The sequence below is a fragment of the Tenrec ecaudatus genome (assembly GCF_050624435.1).
Source record: "Tenrec ecaudatus isolate mTenEca1 chromosome 1 unlocalized genomic scaffold, mTenEca1.hap1 SUPER_1_unloc_15, whole genome shotgun sequence".
Taxonomy (NCBI): domain Eukaryota; kingdom Metazoa; phylum Chordata; class Mammalia; order Afrosoricida; family Tenrecidae; genus Tenrec; species Tenrec ecaudatus.
The window spans coordinates 343810-365381 of NW_027457555.1; the positions used below are offsets into that span (position 1 = coordinate 343810).

The window sequence follows — 21572 nt, forward strand, 5'->3', positions numbered from 1 at the left end:
TGATGGCTATGAGATACCACAGAAGACAAATCTGTTATCTTCCATGGTGTACAAAACATGCTGTCACAACCAGGACTCGTGACAATCCCTCAGTTTCCTAAATTGCTTCACTGCTACTTTTTATTTAAGCCTCATTAGATTGTCATATATTGATAAGAGGGATGACCCTGAACTAATGCATAAATTAAAGCTTTCCTCATCCTGTGCTTTTATATGAATGTGTTAATTATTTTTGTCATTAGGGAGAATAATGGAGGGATGGAGCAATACCAAACGGAGTTTGACAAAGTGTTGGTGTTTGCTGCGGCAAACGTGGTGCGTGTCAGATACAATCCGTCACCCAGTGAGTCTGCAATTAACACCAAGGGACAAAGATAGGATTCCCTGTAATAAATACCTTCCTCCCAGATGCTAATGGGGACCCAGCAGGACCCAAAGTTGTGTTGTCGCAGTTGTACACGGGACCTTAGAGGACACAGAGCTGGTGTTTGAAACGAGTCTTGTTTGCCCCCAGTTGGAGTTCATCCACCCCAGGACAGTCCTATCCACTGCCAGGGACTCGCAGCTCCCCCTCCACAGGATGCAGCCAGCTCTCCAGCTCCCAGATGCTCCCCCGTATGCAGGGCCTGGGACAGGACGTGGGGTGAGCAGTGGGCACTGGGCAACCTGGGGTCCCATCCAACCTGGCCCAGGGCGTGCACAGTCCCACCTTGCAGGCCTCCTGGAGCGTGGCCTCTTTCCTCCTACAGTTTGCCCTCAGCTCGCCCCAGAGCTGCTGCAGTTCCTGTAGCCTCGCCTGGAAGGTCTCTGAGGCCCAGTGGCCCCCCTGCAGGCCCCTCTGTCCCTCCTGCAGCCACAGTGGGCACACAAACCTCCTCCAGCCAGCAGCCTTGTGGCTGTTGGTTCTGGGCACTAGTTTGTAAGCTTCGTTCCCCCCTCTATGTAATGGGCACAACAATGGATTATTTTGTTTCAAGGAGAGAAACCATATACAGTCCTGAGTGGGGTCCATCTTTTGTAGAAGGGAATAGAGACACTTAAAAAAAGAAGGAAAAAAAAGGATTGACCTCCAGTCCCTTCACCGGCAGGGACAAATGCTCTGGTCTCACTGTGTCCCCTAAAAACATCATGTCAAAACGCTTTCTTTTAAATTATGGACATCACTGCATTATAGTTACGACAGCCAAAGGTGGAAGCCACCTTTGAGTCCGTGGACAGATGGATGGACCAAGTCAGTGAGTTCTAGTTATAGAACAGAGTGGTGTCCTTTCATTAAAATAGGGGGATAAATGTCAGGTCACAAATGAACCTTGAAAAGACATGCTGGGAATGAAATAAATAAAATTCCCAACTCACTGCCATCCAGTCAACTCTGACTCATGGTAACCCTAAAGGGCAGAGTGGAACTGCCCCCACGGGTTCCGGGGATGGTATCTCTTTTACAGACATAGAAAGCTTCATCTTTCTCACAAGGCGCAGCTGGTGGACTTGAACTGCAGGTCTTACAGATCACAGTCCAATTCGTAACCACTATGCCAGCAAGGCTGCTGGTAATGACATAAGCCAGACACAAAAGAACAGGTGTAGGACCGAGCCAAGTAGAGAAAGGGTGAGCACAGGGAAAGGCACAGAGGCAGGCAGATCAGAGATATAGGGGGTTCACGGTGGCACCCTTGGGCGGGTTAGTGCCCTGTGACCCCGCTACCCATTTATTTATTATTATTGTTACTTTTCCTTTCCCCGCTTCTTTTTATCTGTCTACCATGTGTATCCCTGAATTTGGTCTGGTCCCTGCCATATTACCTGGTCCTCACCCCAGGAATGTTCATACAGTAGCTTTTCCCCTATGTCCCTTTTGCATTTTTTTAAAGCTTACCTCCGTGGACACAGTGTGTACTTGTCCTTTTTTTGCTTGGTTTACTTCGCTTAGCATGCTTTCCTCCAGTTCTTCCCATGCAGTGATGTGCTTCATACGTTCATCACTACTTTTTAGAGATGCGTAGTACTCCATTGTATTATGTACCACAGTTTTTTTCCCCCTAATGAAAAAGAAGTCTTTATTCTGATCCCACCAGCTGTACCATCTGTTATGCACCTTCCTCCTTGGCAATCCGGTCTTTCTTGAGTGGTCCCATGAAAGCTTTTTTCTCTTCCACGGTCTGGAAACGGCCATGGCCCAAATTGGGGGTGGTGCCGATGAACTTGAGGTCGATCTTCTCCAGGGCCCGGAGCTTGGTCTGCACCAGCAGGGACTTGTGCAGAGTGAGCACTCGCTTCTTGGTGCCCACCATGCAGCCCTTGAGCATGACAAACTCATTGATCACTTCCCTGTAGTGGACAAAGTCGCCCAGGTTGTTGATGCTCTTGTTAGAGAGATCATAGTCGGTGGAGGTGTTGTTCTTGATAAGCTTGCCGTCCTTGACGAGGTAGCCCTGGCCAATCTTATACATCTTCTTGTTGATCTCTGTGCAGTGGTGGTAGCCTTTCTGCCCAGCGCGGGCCATCGAGAAGGCCACACGGGCGGTATGCCAGGCCCCGATACAAGCCAACTTGCGCAACCCTCGGTGGGTCTTTCGGGGCAGCTTTTTGGTGTGGAAACAACTGGTGACCCTTTTGTAGCCTTTGCCCTTGGTCACCACCGTGATGTCGATCATTTCATCCTGCGCGAACACCTGGTTCACTGGCACCAGCTTCTCTCGGGCCCAGTCCAGCTTCTCAGCCACGGAGCCCCCGTTCACCTGCATCTCCATCAGGTGCGCCTTCTCCTGGCGCACGGTGAGCAGGTGCGTCTGGGTGTGGGTGATGGCGCGCATGACCGGGCAGGACGTCTTCATGCTGCTAAAGTCTTTCTCGAGCTGCTTCTTACCCTTGTCATCCTGCCACTTCTTGCAGTACTTGGTGAAAGCCTTCTTCTTCGACTAGTGCCAGGTCTTGTAGAACCGCCGCTTGCACTCGTCATCACTGATGTGTTCCGCAAAGACCGTCTTGAAGGTCCGGAGGCCGCGAGGTGTCTCCACATAGCCCACGATGCCCACCACCACCATGGGAGGGGTCTCCACGATGGTCACGGCCTCCACCACTTCCTTCTTGATCACCTTGGAGCCTAGTCTGTCGACCTCGTGCACAATGTGGGTCATGCCTGCCTTGTAGCCCAGGAAGGCCGTCAGGTGGACCGGCTTGGAGGCATCATCCTTGGGGAAGCTCTTCACCTTCCCGCCATGCCGGCTGCTGCGCTTTCGAGGCAGGAAGCCCAGAGACCCATGCTGGGGCGACGAGAACTTCCGGTGTGACATTACATCGTTGATCCCTGCTGGTAGAGGTACCCCAGCTTTTTAATCCAATTATCAGGTGATGGAAATTTGAGTTGTTTCCAATTCCTTGCAATTGTGAACTGTGCCACAATGAACATTGGAGCACAGATGTGTGACCTTGGTTTGTTTCTTGCCCAGTAATGGGGGTGGGGGGTTGCTGGGTCATATGGTAACTCTATTTCCATCTATTTTAGATATCGCCAGTAGATCTCTTTCTTACACACATATGAGTCTCCCTGGATTTGTTTCACGGATGATGTGTCTGGGTCATTGTGTGGTCGTGGTCTCTTTTAAGACTTGATCGATGTTTTCTTTACATTGTTTGTCCTGAAGGTCTCTTTTGTACCCTAAACAAGGAGTCAAGGAGATGCATGGGACTTGATTGCTGAAGGGGGGCAGGAGTGAAGAAATAGACCCAAAGGGTGTCCATACCACTTCTGGGCTCTGCTCTGGAGCTGTTGCCAGCTGTCCATAAACTGTTGGCACCTGTGGCCGAGGCTGCGGGCTGACCACAGGCTTCTCTGGCAGAGGAGGGCTGCCTTCTGCTCCGGGATATGGGGGATGTCCAGAGGCTGAGGAAGGGGATCAGGTTGTGCTCAAGAGGCCCCTGGTATGGGAGTGTACTCGCTCAGCTCTTACTCGCAGGGTCCCACAGAAGAGGTCCCCTGGCTTGGCCCCGATGCTAGACCCAGTGGCATACCTGCCCCTGAACTTGGAGGAGGCCCATCTCTTGCTACAAGGCCTCGTGTCTGTGCAGCAGCCTCTCCATGCTCTCCAGAGCTTTCCCAAGGTCCAGGACTCTAGCAAGGGCACACTGTGGAGGACGGGCACATTACAGGCTTGGCCTCTGCCCTTCTGCCCAGGGTTCTCTTCGATCCTTTCTTCTGGCTGGTCTTGGCCTTGGCCTCAGGCAGGTGACAGAGTCTGATTAGTGTCTGCACAGTGACACTGCAGGTGTTGGGGAGAAGGCTGCTGGATGGAAAACCAGTACCTAGCAGGGGTCCCAAGCCTTCCTGTCAATTCCCTTCCTGCCTCCCTTCCTTGGGGTCTCTGTCTCATCGGCCACGTGTTTCTGAAACCGCATCAGCTTCTCTTTTTGGTCCCCAAGGGGGACAGGCTATTCCAGCTGCTGGCCCCACCCCTGGATCCAGTCGCTGTCCTGTGTGATGATGGGGACATGAGTGCCCTGATGTTCATACTGCCTTGGGCCCAAGCGGTGACCCCGTCTACCCCTCGGGCTGTGCCAAGGAGTGAAATGCTGACCAGGCTCAGGGACAGCACAATAATTTTTCTTTCACCCAAGATGACAGGGCCCAGGTCCATCAGTCTTCAGATCTAGGAAGTGGCTGGGCAGGGGCCATGGGTGGGTTCTCATGTGGAGGGTGCCCCTCACCCACTCCTGGGGCCCTGTCTACTCTGTCCATCCGGATGACAGGTGTCCACACGGGTCTGAGAATCAAGAGCCCTGGGCTCCAGTCCTAGCTTTGCCCCAGGAAGCCATTAAACTCTACACATCCCGTTCCACCGCAGGCCACCCCTTGGCCCCTAGTGGGGCTGAAGGTCACTTGTAAAGGTAAAATGGGGTTCAGGTGGGGTGCCCTCTGACCTGGCTAGCAGCCCTGAGAAAGCCGTCAGTAATCAGAGAGGTGTGAAGCTTGTGTAGCTGACCTTCTCCCAGGGCTTCCAATCAAGCCGGCCGCTCTCCTTTCGTCCCCAGCAGACCCTGAACCCAGGGGCCTGGCAGCACCCTGGCCTGCTCTCTCAGCGCAGCCTCCTGCGTAGAGGGAGGGGGGAGGTGGACCCAGCCCTGAGTACTGAGTGTATTCCTGCTGGGGCTGGCTCACAGCCCATAGCCCTCACTATAAGTCCCGGGGGCCTCCCCTCAGCTCTGCAGTTGAGGGTTAGCCAGCCTGCTGGGCAGAAGGAAGCAGGGGCCATGTGATATGGGCAGATCCAAATGCCCTCTGTGGTCCCCAGAGTGTGGCCTAACCCATCCCCATGCGCTTCTGGGTGCATGGGCACCTCGGCTTGGTCACCAGCCCTGGATTGGAGCCTATGGCTCCTTGGTAATCCCTCACCAACCAGCACAGGTTTGGTGTGCATACACACCTCACCCGTGTGCCCCCAATAGTCTGGATACCCCGGCCTTATCAGGGTCATGCCCATGACCGTCCTGGCCGTCACCTCCCTGTCCTGTGTGCTTAGCAACTCTGGAAGGTGCCATGCTTCTGGATCAGCCGCTCCACCTCTTCCACAGAGCCCTCCAGGGCACTGGCTTCCTGGGAGACCTGGGGCAGCCATGGAGGTGACACAGAGGTAGGGGGGGGATCGGGGGAACAGATGGTGGTTCAAAGGGAACCCTAGACAGCAACATCTACCAGAACCTTGGTTTACAGCCTGGGCTCTCTGGGGGTGCATCAAGGGGCCTGCGGCTCGGGGTGGGGAGGTAGGTGCTGAGGATGAGGGGAAGGAACCTGAGGAAGAATAGCACTCCAACCAGGGGGCCGTTAGGAACATCCCAACTTCTGAGGAGGTGGGGAGGAGCCCCATCAATTTCCAACCAAACCGCGTAGGGCTTGGCTGGCCGGGGCCAGGTGTGGGGAGGAGATGGCCCTGAGTGACCTGAGGCTCAGGTGTCCCCTTGGCCACTTGGGAAGACACACTATCTAGATCCGTATCAGAATAGCAGCCAGTGATCCAGGAAGCAAGGGAGATTGGGGTGGTAGTACAGGAGGACTGGAGGTCCTGGGGTCAGTGTGTCTGTGTGTGGTGAGGGTAGCTGTCTCCTGGGCCTGCAGGATCTTGTCCAGATGCCACACTGTCTGAGGAAGAGCTGCTTGTGGTGCATGGCCTGCCGTCTCCCTTGCATCCGTTCCCAGGCCTGAAAGACCTGCTCCCAAGCATTCTGCATGGCACATAGTCTTTCCTGGACCTGGGCATGGGCATGGAAACAACCGAAGGTGGTGCTGAGGGAAGCTCCAGAGAAAAGGTGCCTGACTGTCCCACCCAAGGGGAGGGTATTGTTTTTGTTTCCACAGGGAAAGAGGGACCAGATATAAAGCCAGTGCCAGATGAATGCAGTGTGCCCACACAGTGTGGGGAGCCAGTGGAGGGGCCTGAGTGCTGGGCTCCCATACCAGCTATGTGGACAACTGCCCCTGCCCCCAGAAGAATTTACTTCAGAGGACAGCACTGAAGCTGCATCTAGGAGAGAGGGGCATATTTGATCAGAGCAAATGGGAGCAAAGAAGGGGGAGGAAGAGAGAGTGGAGCACATCCTGGCCCATCAGGCCTGGAGGACGATATCCCGGCTCTGAACAGCCAATGGACAGAGTGGACAATGTGGCTGATCCCACCACGAGACACACCGTCAATTGATGAACCAGGGCCCTAAGGGGGACAACACCGGAGACTCAGGGTTAGAACTGGCCCAGAATGATCCTATGGCACTGAGGCAAACCACTAAAATTGTGTGGCAGAGCAACCGTGGGAGCAGAGCAGGGAGCCCCTGAGGTAGTACAAAGGACAGACTCTGGGGCCAAAGCATGGTACCCCATTGGACCTGACTGAAGGACACGCCTAGAGATTAAAAATCAGACCGTCATCTATGTATAGGTTTTTCTTTCTTTAAAATTTTTTTCTTTTATTTTATTTTTAAAAAAGCATTTTATTAGGGACTCATACAACTCTTATCACAATCCATACTTACATCAGTTGTATAAAGCACATCTGTACATTCTTTGCCCTCATCATTTTCAAAGCATTTGCCTTCCAAAATTAATTTATTCTTCTATGGGTAATTGGTTTCCTTTTTGTTGTCATTGCTGTGTTCTCACTCATTGCCTAACTTGCAATGACTTGATTTTTGGTGCATATTATTATCTCTACAGACCTATCTAGATACGATAGACTGCATGAATAGTTTGGAGGAGAAAACAAGGGGACCAATAGTTCCGCGGGAATAGGGGAGTGGGAGAGAAGGGGGCAAAGGAGTAGTGCTGAACAACCCAGGGACAGGGGAGCAATAAGTTATCCAAAATCAGTAGCAAGGAGTGGTCTGGTAGGGATTCAGCAAGGGCAAGGTAACCGAGAGAAATTACTGATACCCAAATGAAGGCTGAGCATGATAGTGGGACAAGAGGAAAGTAAAAGGAAATAGAAGAGAGAACTAGGTGACAAAGGGTATTTATAGAGGTCCAAAGACTGGAATGTTCATATGTAAATATATTTATATGAGTGTAGGGAAACAGATCTGTGTGCATATATTTATAGGTTTAGTACTAAGGCAGCAGATGGACATTGGGCCTCCACTCAAGCACTTACTCAATGCAAGAGCAGATTGTTCTATTAAATTGGCATTCCAGGATTCACACCTTCCCGACACGATTGCTGAAGAAAAATGTGTGCATAAGCAAATGTGGTGAAGGAAGTTGACGGTGCCCGGCTATCAAAAGATATAGCGTCTGGGGTGTTAAAGGCTTGAAGAAAAATCAGCGGCCATCTAGCTGAGAAGTATCAAAGCCCACATGGAGGAAGAACACCAGCCTGGCTGACCACGAGGTGTAGAAGGGTCCAGTTATCAGACATCAAAGAACTAAAAATCGTATCAGTGGGTGGCCACCTTCCTGATATGATCAGTGAAGACAAACGTGTGCATAAGCAAATGTGGTGAAGAAAGCTGATGGTGCCTGGCTGTCAAAAGATATAGCATCTGGGATCTTTAAGGCTCAAAGATAAACAAGTGGCCACCTAGTTCATAAGCAACAAAGCCCACATGGAAGAAACACACCAGCCTGTGTGACCACGAGCTGTCGAAGGGATCATGAGGTATCAAGAATCAAGGAACAAAAAAATCATATCATTGAAAATGTGGGTGAGTGCAGAGTGGAGACTCACAGCCCATTGGCAGCCAACTGGACACCCTTTACTGAAGGGTTGTGGGGAGGATATGAGCCATTCAGGGTGCAGGGTAGCTACGATGAAACATATAACTTTCCTCTAGTTCTAAAATGCTTCCTCCCCCCACTCTCATGATCCCAATTCTACCTTACAAATCTGGCTAGATAAGAGGGTGTACATAGGTACAGATAGGAACTGGAAACACAGGGAACGCAGGACAGATGACTCCTTCAGGACCAGTGGTGTGAGTGGCGATGCCTGGAGGGTGGAGAGAATGTGGGGTGGAAAGGGGAAATTGATTACAAGAATCTACAAATAGCCTCCTCCCTGGGGGAGGGACAGCAGAGAAGAAGGAAGGGGGAGACTTTGGACAGTGCAACATATGATAAAATAATATTAATTTATGAATGATGAAGGTTTCGTGAGGTAGGGGGGAGTGGGGAGGGAGGGGGAAAATGAACAGCAGATATTAAGGGCTCAAGTAGAAGGCAAATGTTTTGAGAATGATGATGGCAACAAATGTACATATGTTCTTTAAAAAAAAAAACCCCTTTTATTATTTAAGCTTAATTTATTCCCAAGCCATGAGTTTTTGCTTCTTCAGTTTCTTCTGGGAAATCTTTTTCTTCAGTGCAACCTCCTCTTCTGGCTTGGGAACGATTTGTTCCTTCTCAGTCAGGATAATTTCAATGTGGCAGGGGAGCTCCTGTGTGGATTAATCTAGCCAAGAGCTCTGTAAGTCCGGTGGTGCATCTTGGGGGCTTTGTTCACCTGGATGTGCTCGATGACCTGAGAATCCACATCTAAACCCTTAAGTTCAGCATGACTTTCTGCATTTTTAAGCATGTGAACCAAACATTCAGCACTCTTTTTGGGCTACCAACTCTGGGTCCTACCCCACTGTTTGGCCTGGGCACATCTACCAACACCATCATTGTCCCGTCGGAAAGGCACACACTGCTTCTGCAGAGTGATGTCTTTCAAGTATTTGGTGGCTTTCCAGATGTGCATGCCTTTGATGGCCTGGGCAGTTTCACGGGTGTTTTTGAAGTGGACCCGGAGATTCGACCCTCTGTATTTGCAAGATTTTGTAGGATTTTCTGGGTCAAATGAGTAGCGAACCATTTTAGCAGGTCACCTCAGACCGCTACAGTTAGAGGAAGAGCCTGTACTTATGTTCTTGACACAATGCATGTATGTATGAATTGTGATAAGAATTGCACGAGACCCCAATAAAATGATTAAAAAAATAGAAAAGAAAGGTGCTTGGCCCTGTGGGGCCAGGGTGCAGTGGTCCAGTGGGCTGGGGGAGGGCCAGAAAGGGGAGCCGACCTCCACGGCGGACGGCCCTGTAGCCTGGAGCACCTGCTGTCCCCGGTGAGTGGCGCACTGGTGCAGCTCCTTCTGGGCCTCCAGCTTGGCCCGCAGCTCTTGGTGGACACTGAAGTTTTGGGCTCCACTGCCGGGGTCTTGGGGCTCCTCCACCACCTGCACATCTCACTGCACACTGGCTGCCCGGGAGGCATAGTCTTGCACCTGGAGCCTGGGAGAGCACGGTATAGCACGGGGTGAGGGGACCTGGTACCGAGGTAGCGTCACAGCTGCCTGAGTCCACCACCACTCATGTCCAAACCTCCATGTCTCTGCCGCTTAATCCCACAGCCTTACCAAGTGTCTACTCAGCCTCAGCTCTGCCGCCACCCCTAATTCCCACCCAGTTCTCAAGGGCCAATGAAGTCCCTCATGGGCCGTTTGATAGCTTTGCCCACCCATCCACAACTTTGCCAGACCCCCACTTAGAGGTAGCCTTTGGTATCCTTGTGTGAGAGCCGAGGGACTCAGGACTCTTGTCCCTTCACTGCCTCACTGTGCAGATGGAGATTTTTGGTGTGCTTTTTTTAATTTAAATTTAAATTTATTTATTTTATTGGGGGCTCTTACAGCTCTTGTTACAATCCATACACCAATTGTATCTGACATAGTCATACGTATATTGCCATCATTCTTTTCTAGACATTTACTTTCTATTGAGCCCTTGGCATCAGCTCCATTTTTTTTCACCTCCCCCACTCGTGGTTACTTGATAGATTATAGATTGTTATTATTTTCATATCTCACATTGACCATTGTCTCTTTTATCCTCAGGTTTCTGTTGCTCCTCTCCCTGCGAGGGGTGTGTGGTTATATGTCATTCATTGCTATCAGTTCCCCTTCCTTCCATCCTCGACCCCCCTTCCCCCTACCCTTTTGGTATCTCTATTCCCATTCCTGTTCCTGGGTTCCATGTGTTGTGTGTTTTATCTCTTGCTAATACTTATGGACTCTAGTCCAGAGTGGGAAGCGGCACTGGGCTGATGACAGTGGGGGGTGAGGGGGCCTCAAGGCGTCAGAAGCAGATTGTGTGATTCATTGGTGCGATCCATGTCTCCTAAGGGGGGCCTCCACCCAGTGGGACACAGTATCTGGGAGGCTTGTGGCTTTCTCCTGAGATAGCATGGTGGCCAAGGGCCCGGGCATTGAGTGTGGGATTCTGGGCCTGGGGTAGCAGCACTTGCAGAAGCTACCCTCTCCCTCAGGCACCCACCTGGATACGGACGAGCACGTGAGACAGTTGGCTGTGAACTTTGAGGGTGGCCTCAGCGTCTCAGAGCAGGTGGGGTCTGGCCTGAGTCAGCTCCCACAGCTCCAACCAGGCAGCCCTGCACCCAGGCGGGGGTCAGCAGTTTTCCCAGCATGCTCATTCCTCCCCCTCAGCTTCTGTCTGGTCAGCCCTTCAGCTTCCTGGCTGGGTTTAGAACTTGTCCTAAGCTCCCAGAGGGCCACCGTCCTGAGATCTTGCTCAGCGCTTCAGGCCTTTCTGCAAACTCTCCTCCCAGGAGCCCATTATCACTAGCAGTTTACCCCTTGCTCTAACGAAGCTCCAGGAGGCCTGCTTGGGAAGCGTTGGGCTGTTGCCTGGTTCAGTCCCACTAACTGCTCCTCAGGAGAAATAAGAGGTTCCCTGCTCCTGGAAAGATTTACTGACTTGCACACCCTCTGGAGGATCCCCATGAGTCAGCAGGTGGGGTCATTCTAAAGCCCGGCACACGGCAGGTAGCCACGTTGTGTGCCAACCAGGTATGCTGTGTGTTTGGAGGAGACTGCACACCCTTCAAAGGTAGAAGCTGCACCCCTCCATGGTTCTTGCACGCAGCAAATGCCGGGCCCCTGAGACTCTGGGCCAGCCTCTGGGATAGGATCATGGGCAAATCGGGATCTCGCCTAAGCTCCATCTGGGCTGGAAACGCAGTAGCTTGTACTGTGACCTGGGTCAGCCTGGGGCTGTGCAGGGCATCCTCAGCCCAGCTCAACTCTTCCCAGAACGCCCCTGCAGGTGCAGGGAGCCCGTGGCTTGGGAAAGTGACCCTGCTAAGTGGGCTTTGTGACCAGGCTCCCTGATCCACCGACCAGGCTTTGCCTCCTCCACAGGCCGCAGACAGCAGGGGCTGCCCTGTGTTCCCTGAACTCGGGCCCTCTCTAGAGACAGTGGTTTGCAGAGCCGCAGCACAGCAAGGTTCTCCCTGGAAGCCTCTTTATCCCATGCCCAGCACCTCCCCCCAAACTCACCCCTGCTCCAGGCTGCTGGTACTCACTGTTGGTCCTGTCACCACTGCTGGGCCCTGGGGGCAGTGCTGGGCCGCCACTCCAGCAGGCTCTCCCCTAGTGGGGCAGGCTGCCCCCTGGTGGCCACCCATCTTCACTTGGTGCCGAAACATTGCAAAGTTGGTTAAGAGGAGCTGAGAAGACAGGAGAGGTAACACAGGGGCCCTGGCTGGTGGGCTGTGAGACACCTCAGTCAGTGACTGGGCAGGGCAGGACTGGACAGCCACAGAACTTGCCCCTCTATGCAGAGAGGGGAATAGGAAGCCACAGCTGTCCTCAGCCCAGACTGATGTTCCCCATCAGCCCCTTGTGCATGCAGCCCCCCTCCACTACCCGTCTTCATTCGGCTCCAGGGCACCTTCCTTGCCCCTAGCCCCTTCCTCACTAGGGTGTGCTCATAGTCTTCTCTCCTCTGGCCACCTGCTGCTGGCTGCTCAGCCAGCTCTGCAAGTCCTTGGCTTCCCTCAGGAAGCCCTGCATTGCCAGCATCCTCTTCAGATCCTGGCCCCTGTGGTGACAGCCTGAGACCCCCAACAGTGAGTGTGCATATGTCCACACTCTGGAGGTCAAGGGACCCAATCAAACGGGCTGCCTGAAGGACAAGTTTCTTCATGGTCTTTGCCCAGGCTGCTCCTCTGGATTCAAGAAGCAAACCCAGGGCAGGGGGAGTTGGCGCTGGCGAGGGTGTGTCTGTGGGGAACGGCAGGTGACTGGAGACAGGGAGCCAAGCCCCTGCCCTGCAGGCTCTCCTCAAAAGTTTGTGGGAAGAGGAAACAGTGAAGGACTCATCTTTTCCTGACACATGTCTACAGGCCTCTGTCATGGTTCTCTTCAAGGCAGGGATAGCATCTAGGGGAATAAGCAACCCCAGCCAGTTTTCTGGTACCCACTGATGCAGTGACCCTCACTGTTGGGTTGCCAACTCCCGCAGTGTCTGCAGCTGCTTCCAGAGCTTCCCCTGCATCACACCCAGCTGCTCTGAGACCTCAGTTACAAGGATCTACGTATAACTTCCTCCCTGGGGGATGGACAACGGAAAAGTGGGTGAAGGGAGACAAAATATGTAAGATCTGACAAATTATCCAGGGTTCATGAGTAAGGGTGGAACAGGGAGGGCAGAGAAAAATGAGGACATGATGCCAGGGCCTTAAGTGGAGAGCAAATGTTTTGAGAATGATGAGGGCAATGAATGTACGGATGAGCTTTACACAACTGATGTATGTATGGATTGTGATAATAGTAGTATGTGCCCCTAATAAAATGATTTTTAAAAATTAAATCATTATAATTTCTTAGGACAATGCCATTTGTATTTCAAAGCAACATTCACGAAAGCTATTTTTTCACCTTCACTATCTTCTATTACGTTTTAGATAGATCAAAAACAATTCTTATGCCTTTTTATGAGATGTAATGCAAGTAGACCTAAATTTATGCATAATTAAAAATTTGAATGAACAAAATATTTTGTTAAAGAATTTGACCTTTTGTGAAAATCATCGAAAGCATATAGCATTTTATTGAAGGGTTGGGAATGTTTTCCTCTATTTTATTCTAGTATTTGGTCTGAGGTTCTTACGGCATATTCTGATTGTTGTCATGTAAGAGAATGTACATTCCATATAAGAGAAAACTTTCCTTATAATATTTTCCTATCCATGGCTTCCTGCTGAATCTCTCATTTGTTCTTTTATCATTATTTTTCCTATAGAAAACACAGGCTGCTTAATGTTATTCTTATTAATCATTTACATAAGTTAGGAAAATATTTATTATATATACATTTTTATTAAAAATCTTTTATTGGAGACTCTTACAACTTTTGTTGCAATCCATATTGATTTCATCAGGCATTTTGTACATATGTTGCCTTCATTCATTTATAGACATTTCTTTCTTTTTCTTTTTAAAAATCATTTTATTGGGGCTCATACAACTCATTACAATCCATACATACACCAATTGTGTAAAGCACACTTATACATTCCTTGCCTTCATCATCCTCAAAATTTCTTTCCGCTTGGGTTCCTGGAATCAGCTCATTTCCCCTTTCCCCTCTCCCCCTCTCATCCTGCTCCTCTTCCTTCATGAACCCTTAATAATTTATAAATTATTATTTTCTCTTATCTTATACTGCGCGGCGTCTCCCTTCACCCAATTTTCTGTTGCCCATCTCCCAGGGGCGAAGTTATATGTAGATCCTTGTGATCTGTGTCCCATTTCTACACCCACTTCCCTCCCAGTATCGCCACTCTCACCGCTGGTCCTGGGGGGTTCATCTGTCCTGGATTCCCTGTGTTTCTAGTTCCCATCTGTCGCGCTGTGTATCTTCTGGTCTAACCAGAGTTGCAAGGTAGAATTGGGATCATGAGAGGTGGGGGGAGGAAGTGTTTAATAACTAGAGGAAGGTTGTGAGTTTCATTATTGCTACACTGAACCCTGAGTGACTCATCTCCTTCCCACTACCCCTCCGCAAGGGATGTCCAGTTGTCTACAGGTGGGCATTGGTCCCCCGTCATGCACTCCCCTCATTCACGATGATATAATCCCCCCTCCCGCCTTTGTTGCTTGAAATCTGGTCCCCTCAACCCTTCATGATCACACATGTTGGTGTGATGCTTCCATGTGGGCTTTGTTGCTTCTGGGCCTGCTTGTTTACTTTCAAGCCTTTAAGACCCGGGACGCTACATCGCTTGATAGCCGGGCACCATCAGCCTTCTTCACCACACTTACTTATGCACACATTCATCTTCAGCGTTTATGTGGGGAAGGTGATCACACAATAATGGTTTTTGTTCTTTGGTGTCTCCTACCTGATCCCTTCAACACCTCGTGTTCACTTAGGCTTGTGTGCTTCTTCTCTGTGGGCTTTGTTGATTCCGAGCTAGATTTCAGCCTGTTTGCCTTCAAGCCATTAAGACCCCCAGAGTTTCATTATATTGTGCAGAGAGTGGCTATGAGCCAAACACTCTCGATTGCACCCAATAACAATAACAACAGGACGTGTGCTTCTAACAATATGCTGAAGAAGACCTTAAGAAAATCTCCCCTTCGTTTAGAGCAGCGGCTCTCGACCTGTGGGTCGTGTCTCCTTAGGGGGTCAAACAGCCCTTTCATGGGGTGGCCTGAATTATAGCAGTAGCAAAATTACAGCTATGATGTAGCAACAAAAATAATTTTATGGTTGGTTGGTCACGACTACATGAGGAACTGGATGAAAGGGTCGTGAGTAAGAATGTTGAAAACCACTGTCCAAGAGGAAGACTCAATTCTTGATACTGTTGAAGGGCAACAAAATAGAGTCAGCCACAATATAGATGGGATAGCACAGTGGCTGCAACAATAAACACAAGCCAAAGAAACACTGCAAGGATGGCACAAGACGGGACAGTGTTTCATCATATTGACATAGAGTTGCTCTGAGTGAAAACCCACAAGAAAAAAAACAGGACTTGTTTTTCTAACAATGTACCTAAGTAGACCTGAAGAGAACCTCCTATTAGTTTAGCGCAGCGGTCCTCAAACTGAGGGTTGTGACCAATTTTGGGGGACGAATGACCCTTTCATGGCAGTGGGCCGTTCATTAAAGTGGAAAAATTAGAGTTATGATGTAGCAATGAAAATAATTTCATGAGTTGGCGGTCACCACTACATGAGGAATGGTATGAAAGAGCCGTGGCATTAGGAAGGTTGAGAACCACTTCCCTAGAGGAAGACAGAATTCTTGGTAGAGTAGAAGGGCAGCAAATGAGAGGCAGACCCCCAGATGTTAGATTAGCGCAGTGGCTGCAACAATGAGTGCAGACAAGAAACCACTGTGAGGATGGCACAGGACGGGGAAGCGTTTCATTATCTTGTGCGTAGAGTTGCTGAGAGTCGAAACCCACTGGGCAACACCTAACAACAATCACTGTAGGACTCATGCTTTTCACAATATGGTTCTGTAGATTCTCAGAGAAACTCCTCTTAGTTTAGAGCAGTGGTTCTCAACCTCTGGGTCGCTAGCCTTTGGGGGGTTCAAATGACCCTTTCAGAGTGGAGGCCTGATTCATAACTGTAGCAAAATTAAAGTTACAAAGTAGCAATGAAAATAATTTTATGATTGGGGGTTCATCACTATCTGAGGAAATGAATGAAAAGGCAGTAGAGGGGCAGCAAAAGAGAGGGAGCCCCCCAAAAGTTGGATTAGCCCAAGGCTGCAACAATGACAACAAGCAAAATAACCACTGTGAGGGTGGCAAGAGACGAGGTCACGTTTCATTATATTGTGTATAGAGTTGCTATGAGCCTGCACACACTCAAAGGCACCAAACAAAAACAACAGGACTGTGCTTCGATGAGTATGCTGAAGTAGACCTTAAGAGAAACTCCTGTTAGTTTAGTGCAGCGGTTCTCAACTTTTGGGTCACCAGCCCTGTCGGGGGATGAATGAACCTTTCATAGTGGTCGCCCAGTCATAACAGTAGAAAAATTAGAGTTACAAAGTTGCAATGAACATAATTTTATGATTTGGCAGTCAGCACTATATGAGGAACTGTATGAAAATGTTGTGGCATTAGGAAGGTTGAGAACCACTGCCCTAAAAGAAGACACAAATCTTGGTAGAGTAGAAGGGCAACAAAAAATAGCCAGCCCCCCCCCCCCATTATGGCTCCAACAATGAGCAATAGCAAACAACCACTGGCAGGATGGCACAGGTCTGGGAAGCATTTCATGATATTGTGCATAGAGATGCGATGAGCCAAAACCCCCTCCGCAGAACTTAACAACAATAACAACAGGGCTTGTGTGTTTAACAATATGCTGAAGTAAATCTTAAGAGCAACTCTTCTTAGTTTACAGCAGGGTTCTCAACATTGGGTCGTGAACACTTTCGGGTGGGGGGTGTTTCGAAACACCCCTTCACAGTGATGGCCTGATTCATAACAGTAGCAAAAGTACAGTTATGAAATATCAATGAATATAATTTTATAATTTTATGATTGGGGTCCACCACTACATTGGGAACTGTACAAGAGGGCCGCAGAATTAGGATGTATGAGAAACATTGTCCTAGAGGAAGACACAAATGTTGGTACAGCAGAAGGGCTGCAAAAGTCAGGCAGCCCCTACAAGATGCAATAGATGCAGCAGTGAGCGCAAGCAAAGGACCACAGTGAGATGGCACGAGATGGGGCCGAGTTTCATTATATTGTGCATACAGTTGCTATGAGCCAACACACACTCAAAGGCACCAAACAATAATAAAAAGAACTTGGGCTTCTAAGAATATTCTGAAGTAGACCTTAAGAGAAACTCCTATTCGTATAGACCATTGGTTCTCCAACTGTGTGTCGAGACGCCTTTGAGGAGACTAACGAACCTTTCACATGGGTGGTCTGATCCATAACAGAAGCAAAATTACAATTATGATGTAGCAATGCAAATATTTTATGGTTGGATGTCACGACTACACGAGGAATGGTGTGAAGTGGTTGTGGCATTTGGAAAGTTGAGAACCACTGCTCTAGAGGAAGACACATATCTTGGAACAGAAGGGCAAGTAAAGAGAGGCAGTGCCCAACAAGATGGATTAGCATAGTGGCTACAAAAATGAGTGTGAGCAAAAGAACCACTGTATTGAAGGCAGAGGACGGGAAAGCATTTCATTACATGGTGCATAGAGTTGGCATGAGCCTAAACCCATTCGAAGGCACCAAACAACAGGATTTGTGCCTCTAACAATATGCTGAAGAAGACTTTAAAAGAAACTCTTAGTGTAGAGTAACAGTTCTCTAACTGTGGGTCACAACGTCTTAGAAGGGAACAATGAGCATTTCATATGGGTGACCTGATTCATAACAACGGAAAATTTATAGTTATGGAGTAATAAGGAAAAGAATTTTATGATTGGGGGGGTCACTAGTACATGAGGAATGGTGTGAAAGAGTCATGACATAAGGAAGGTTGAGAACCTCTGCCCTAGAGGGAGACATAGATCTGGGTACAGTAGAAGGGCAGCAAAAAGAGGCAGCCCACAGCACGATGGAATACAACAGTGGCTGCAACAATCAGCGCAAGCAAAAGAACCACTGTGAGGATGGCGCAGGACAGGACACCTTTCCATCATATTGTGCTTAGAGTTGCTTGGCGTCGAAAGCTACACAACAGAATCTAACAATAACTATAGGATTTGTGCTTCTGACAATAGGGTGAAGTAGATATTAAGAGAAACTCCTCTTAGTTTAGACCAGAGGTTTTTAACCTGTGGTTCGCGACCACTTTTGGCGATCGAATGACCCTTTCACAGGTGTGAAATGATTCGTAACTGTAGGAAAATTACAGTTATGAAGTAACAATAATGTTATTATGGGGGTCACCACTACATGAGGAACTGTATGAAAGGGTCATGGCATTAGGAAATTTGACAACCACTGCCCTAGAGGAAGACACAAGTCTTGGTACAGTAGAAAGGCCACAAAAAAGAGGCAGCTACCCAAACGTTGGATTGGCACAGTGGCTGCAACAATGAGCACAAGCAAAAGAACCACTGTGAGGATGGCATAGGATGGGAAAGCGTTTCATTATATTGTGCGTAGAGTTACTATGAGCCAAAACCCACTCGATGGTACCTAACATCAATAACAACAGAACTTGTGCATCTACAAGTATGCTGAATTCTATCTTAAGAGAATCGCCTCTTAGTTTAGAGCAGGGGATCTTCACCTGTGTGTCGCGACCCCTTTGTGGGTATGGAATGAAAATTTCACAGGGGTGTCGTGACTCATAACAGTAACAAAATTACAGTTATGAAGCTGCAATGAAATCATTTTTATGGTTGCGGGGGGTCAACAATAAATGAGAATCGGTATGAAAATATCATGGCATTAGGATAGTTGAAAACCACTGTTCTATAGGATGTCCCAAATCTTGATATGAGAGGGCAGGAAAAGAGAGGCGGTCCCCAACAAGATGCATTAGCACAATGGCTGCAACAATGAGCGCAGCAGAGAACCACTGTGACGATGTCACAGGACAAGGCGGCGTTTCATTACATTGTGCGTAGAGTTGCTATGAGACATAACCACTCGACGGCACCTAATAACAACAACAAATGGACTTGAGCTTCTAACAGTATGGTGAAATAGACCTTAAGAGAAACTCCTCTAAATTTAGAGCAGCGGTTCTCACCATGTGGGTCGTGACCCCTTTGGGGCTTAGACGAACACTTTAAAGGGTGACACTATTCATAACTTGTAACAAAACGAGAGTTACGAAGTAGCAAAGAATATAATTTTATGATTGGGGGTCTACCACTACAAAGGAAAGTGTATGAAAGTGCCGTGGATTTAGGAAGGTTGAGAAGCACTGTCCTAGAGGAAGACACAGATATTGGTAGAGTAGAAGGGCAGCAAAGGAGAGGCAGCCCCTACAATTTGGAATAGCTCAGTGGCTGCAACAATGAGTGCAAGCAAAGAACCACTGTGAGGAATGCACAGGACGAGGCAGCGTTTCAGTACATTGTACATAGAGTTGCTGTGAGCCAAAATCCACTCGACGGCACCTAACAACAGCAACAACAGGACTTGGGCGTCTAACAATATACTGAACTACATCTTAAAGAAACACCTCTTAGTTTAGAGCAGCAGTTCTCAACCTGTGGATCAGGACCTCTTTGGGGGTTGAGCTACCCATTCACAGGGGTTGGTATCTTCTTCATAGTAGCAAAATTACAGTTATGAAGTAGCAACGAAAATAATTTTATGAATGGATGTTCACCACAACATCAGGAACTTCATTATAGTGCCAAGGAATTAGGAAGGTTGAGAACCACTGGTTTAGAGCATAGGAAATCTGATGAAATACTGCATATTTTAACACACATGACGTTGGAAAGTAATGGAAATTGGGAGAGGACAGTAGTATCAAATTCCTATGAGTCAGAATTGCTCTATATCATAGAGTAGCTAAGACAATGAGAATAAATGACAAAGTCAAAGAGCTGAAGAGAAAATTCCATAGGACACATGGCAACAGCTTTATGCTCTTGTTAGACCCTCAGGGCCTCCCTATCTTTTGTTGTCTTTCTTAAGCCCATCCCCACCACTGTGAATAGTCTTCATTAAACTCTCTTTAATTAAACCTTCTGCATGGTTTGTTTTCTGCTGGACCCCTAACAGATATCATTTAATTTTCTTGATTGCAATTCATCTCTAGCACACAGAAATCTTTCAAGAGTTTGTTTTATGTTTTGCTTTCATCCACAACAGCATTTCCTTCCAGATTTGTTTGTCCTTGAAACATGATCAATAGTTCTTTCCTCTCCAATGAAACCCAAGTGATATGCTGCCTGACTGCCTATGAAGTTCATGTGTAGCCTACATGGAGATCCCAACCATTCCCTAGACAAGTGTTTCTCAACCTTCCGAATGCTATGATTCTTTCATACAGTTCCTCAGGTTGTGTTTACCCCGATCATAAAAATTATTTCATTGCTAATTCATCACTGTAATTGTGCTACTGCGATGAACCATGCAACCCCTGTGAAAGTGTCATTGGACCCCCAAAGGTGTCGTGACCCACTGGTTGAGATCCACTACCTTAGACCAACGTATGGCCCGAGGGCTGTATCGGGCCCCCCAAATAATCAATAGCTGCCAGCATCACACATCTCACCAATGAGAAGCATTTGTAGCCATCACCTTAGGGGTGAGTTCATTAAATATTTGACCTGTATGGCTCCATGAATGATGTTATAAATCACCACATGGTCCTTGGCAGAAAAACAGGTTTCCAGCTCCTGCTCCAGACCAAAGGTTCCCAAACTTATTCTGCCTACTGCCCTCTTTTCAGAAAAAGAAATTACTCAGGACCCCCCAGGATTGAAAGAATTTTGGACTATAGCCCACCATCCAGGTTAAAATGTAGATATCTGCTTTGTAGATCTCTGGATTTTTCTGTGCCCAGTAGGTGGGTGGTGTTGGCCACTTTGGGAAACGAGACTCTAGGAAAATCAGGTGTGTTTTCACTCTCTCTGCAAGAATTTCAGTTGAGGAGCAAGATCTGTCTTGAAAGAAGTGTATCCAGAATGCTCCTTAGAGGCAAGGATGGCTAGACTTCATCTCACATCCTTGGGCATCAGGAGCTATGAGGAGGAACATCATGGAAAAGGCCATCATGCTTGGTAAAGGGGCGCCCAAAAGGGGAGGACCCTCACCAAGATGGTTGGACACAGTTTCTACAACAACACACTAAAGCATAACAATTGTGAGGCTGGCACAAGAGCAGCCAGTGTTTCTTTCGGTTGTATGTAGGGTCACCACGAGTTGAAACCCACTTGACAGCATCCAGCAAAACCAGATATGGAGAAAGCATGGCCTGTTCTGTGTACAGTGTCCCCACCGAGGTTCCTCATCAGTTGTGTTTGAATGGGCCAGGTGATCTCACAAACCTCCTCTTCAATAGACAACTTAGAATGTTTTCTTTCTGCCCAGGAACCATCCTGAAATTTAAAATGACCAATTGACACTGAGTTGATTGCGATTCATGGTGAGTCATAGGACTTTCAATCGGCATAACCTTTCAGAAACAGATGGCCAGGTTTCTCTTCCAAGGTATTTCTGGGTGCGCATGAACCTCCTCATTTTCTGTTAATGGCCAAGTGTTTAAAACATTTGTACTCTCCAGGGATGACTCACAGCTCTATATATCCTTAAAACTGACATCTCTCCTCTCTTTGGA

At 48.5% G+C, this 21572-nt stretch overlaps 1 pseudogene; it reads right to left on the reverse strand.

Annotated features, from left to right (window-relative positions):
* Positions 1 to 2087: 2087 nt before the first annotated feature.
* On the reverse strand, positions 2088 to 3293 carry LOC142435798 (large ribosomal subunit protein uL3 pseudogene; annotated as a pseudogene).
* Positions 3294 to 21572: the final 18279 nt, after the last annotated feature.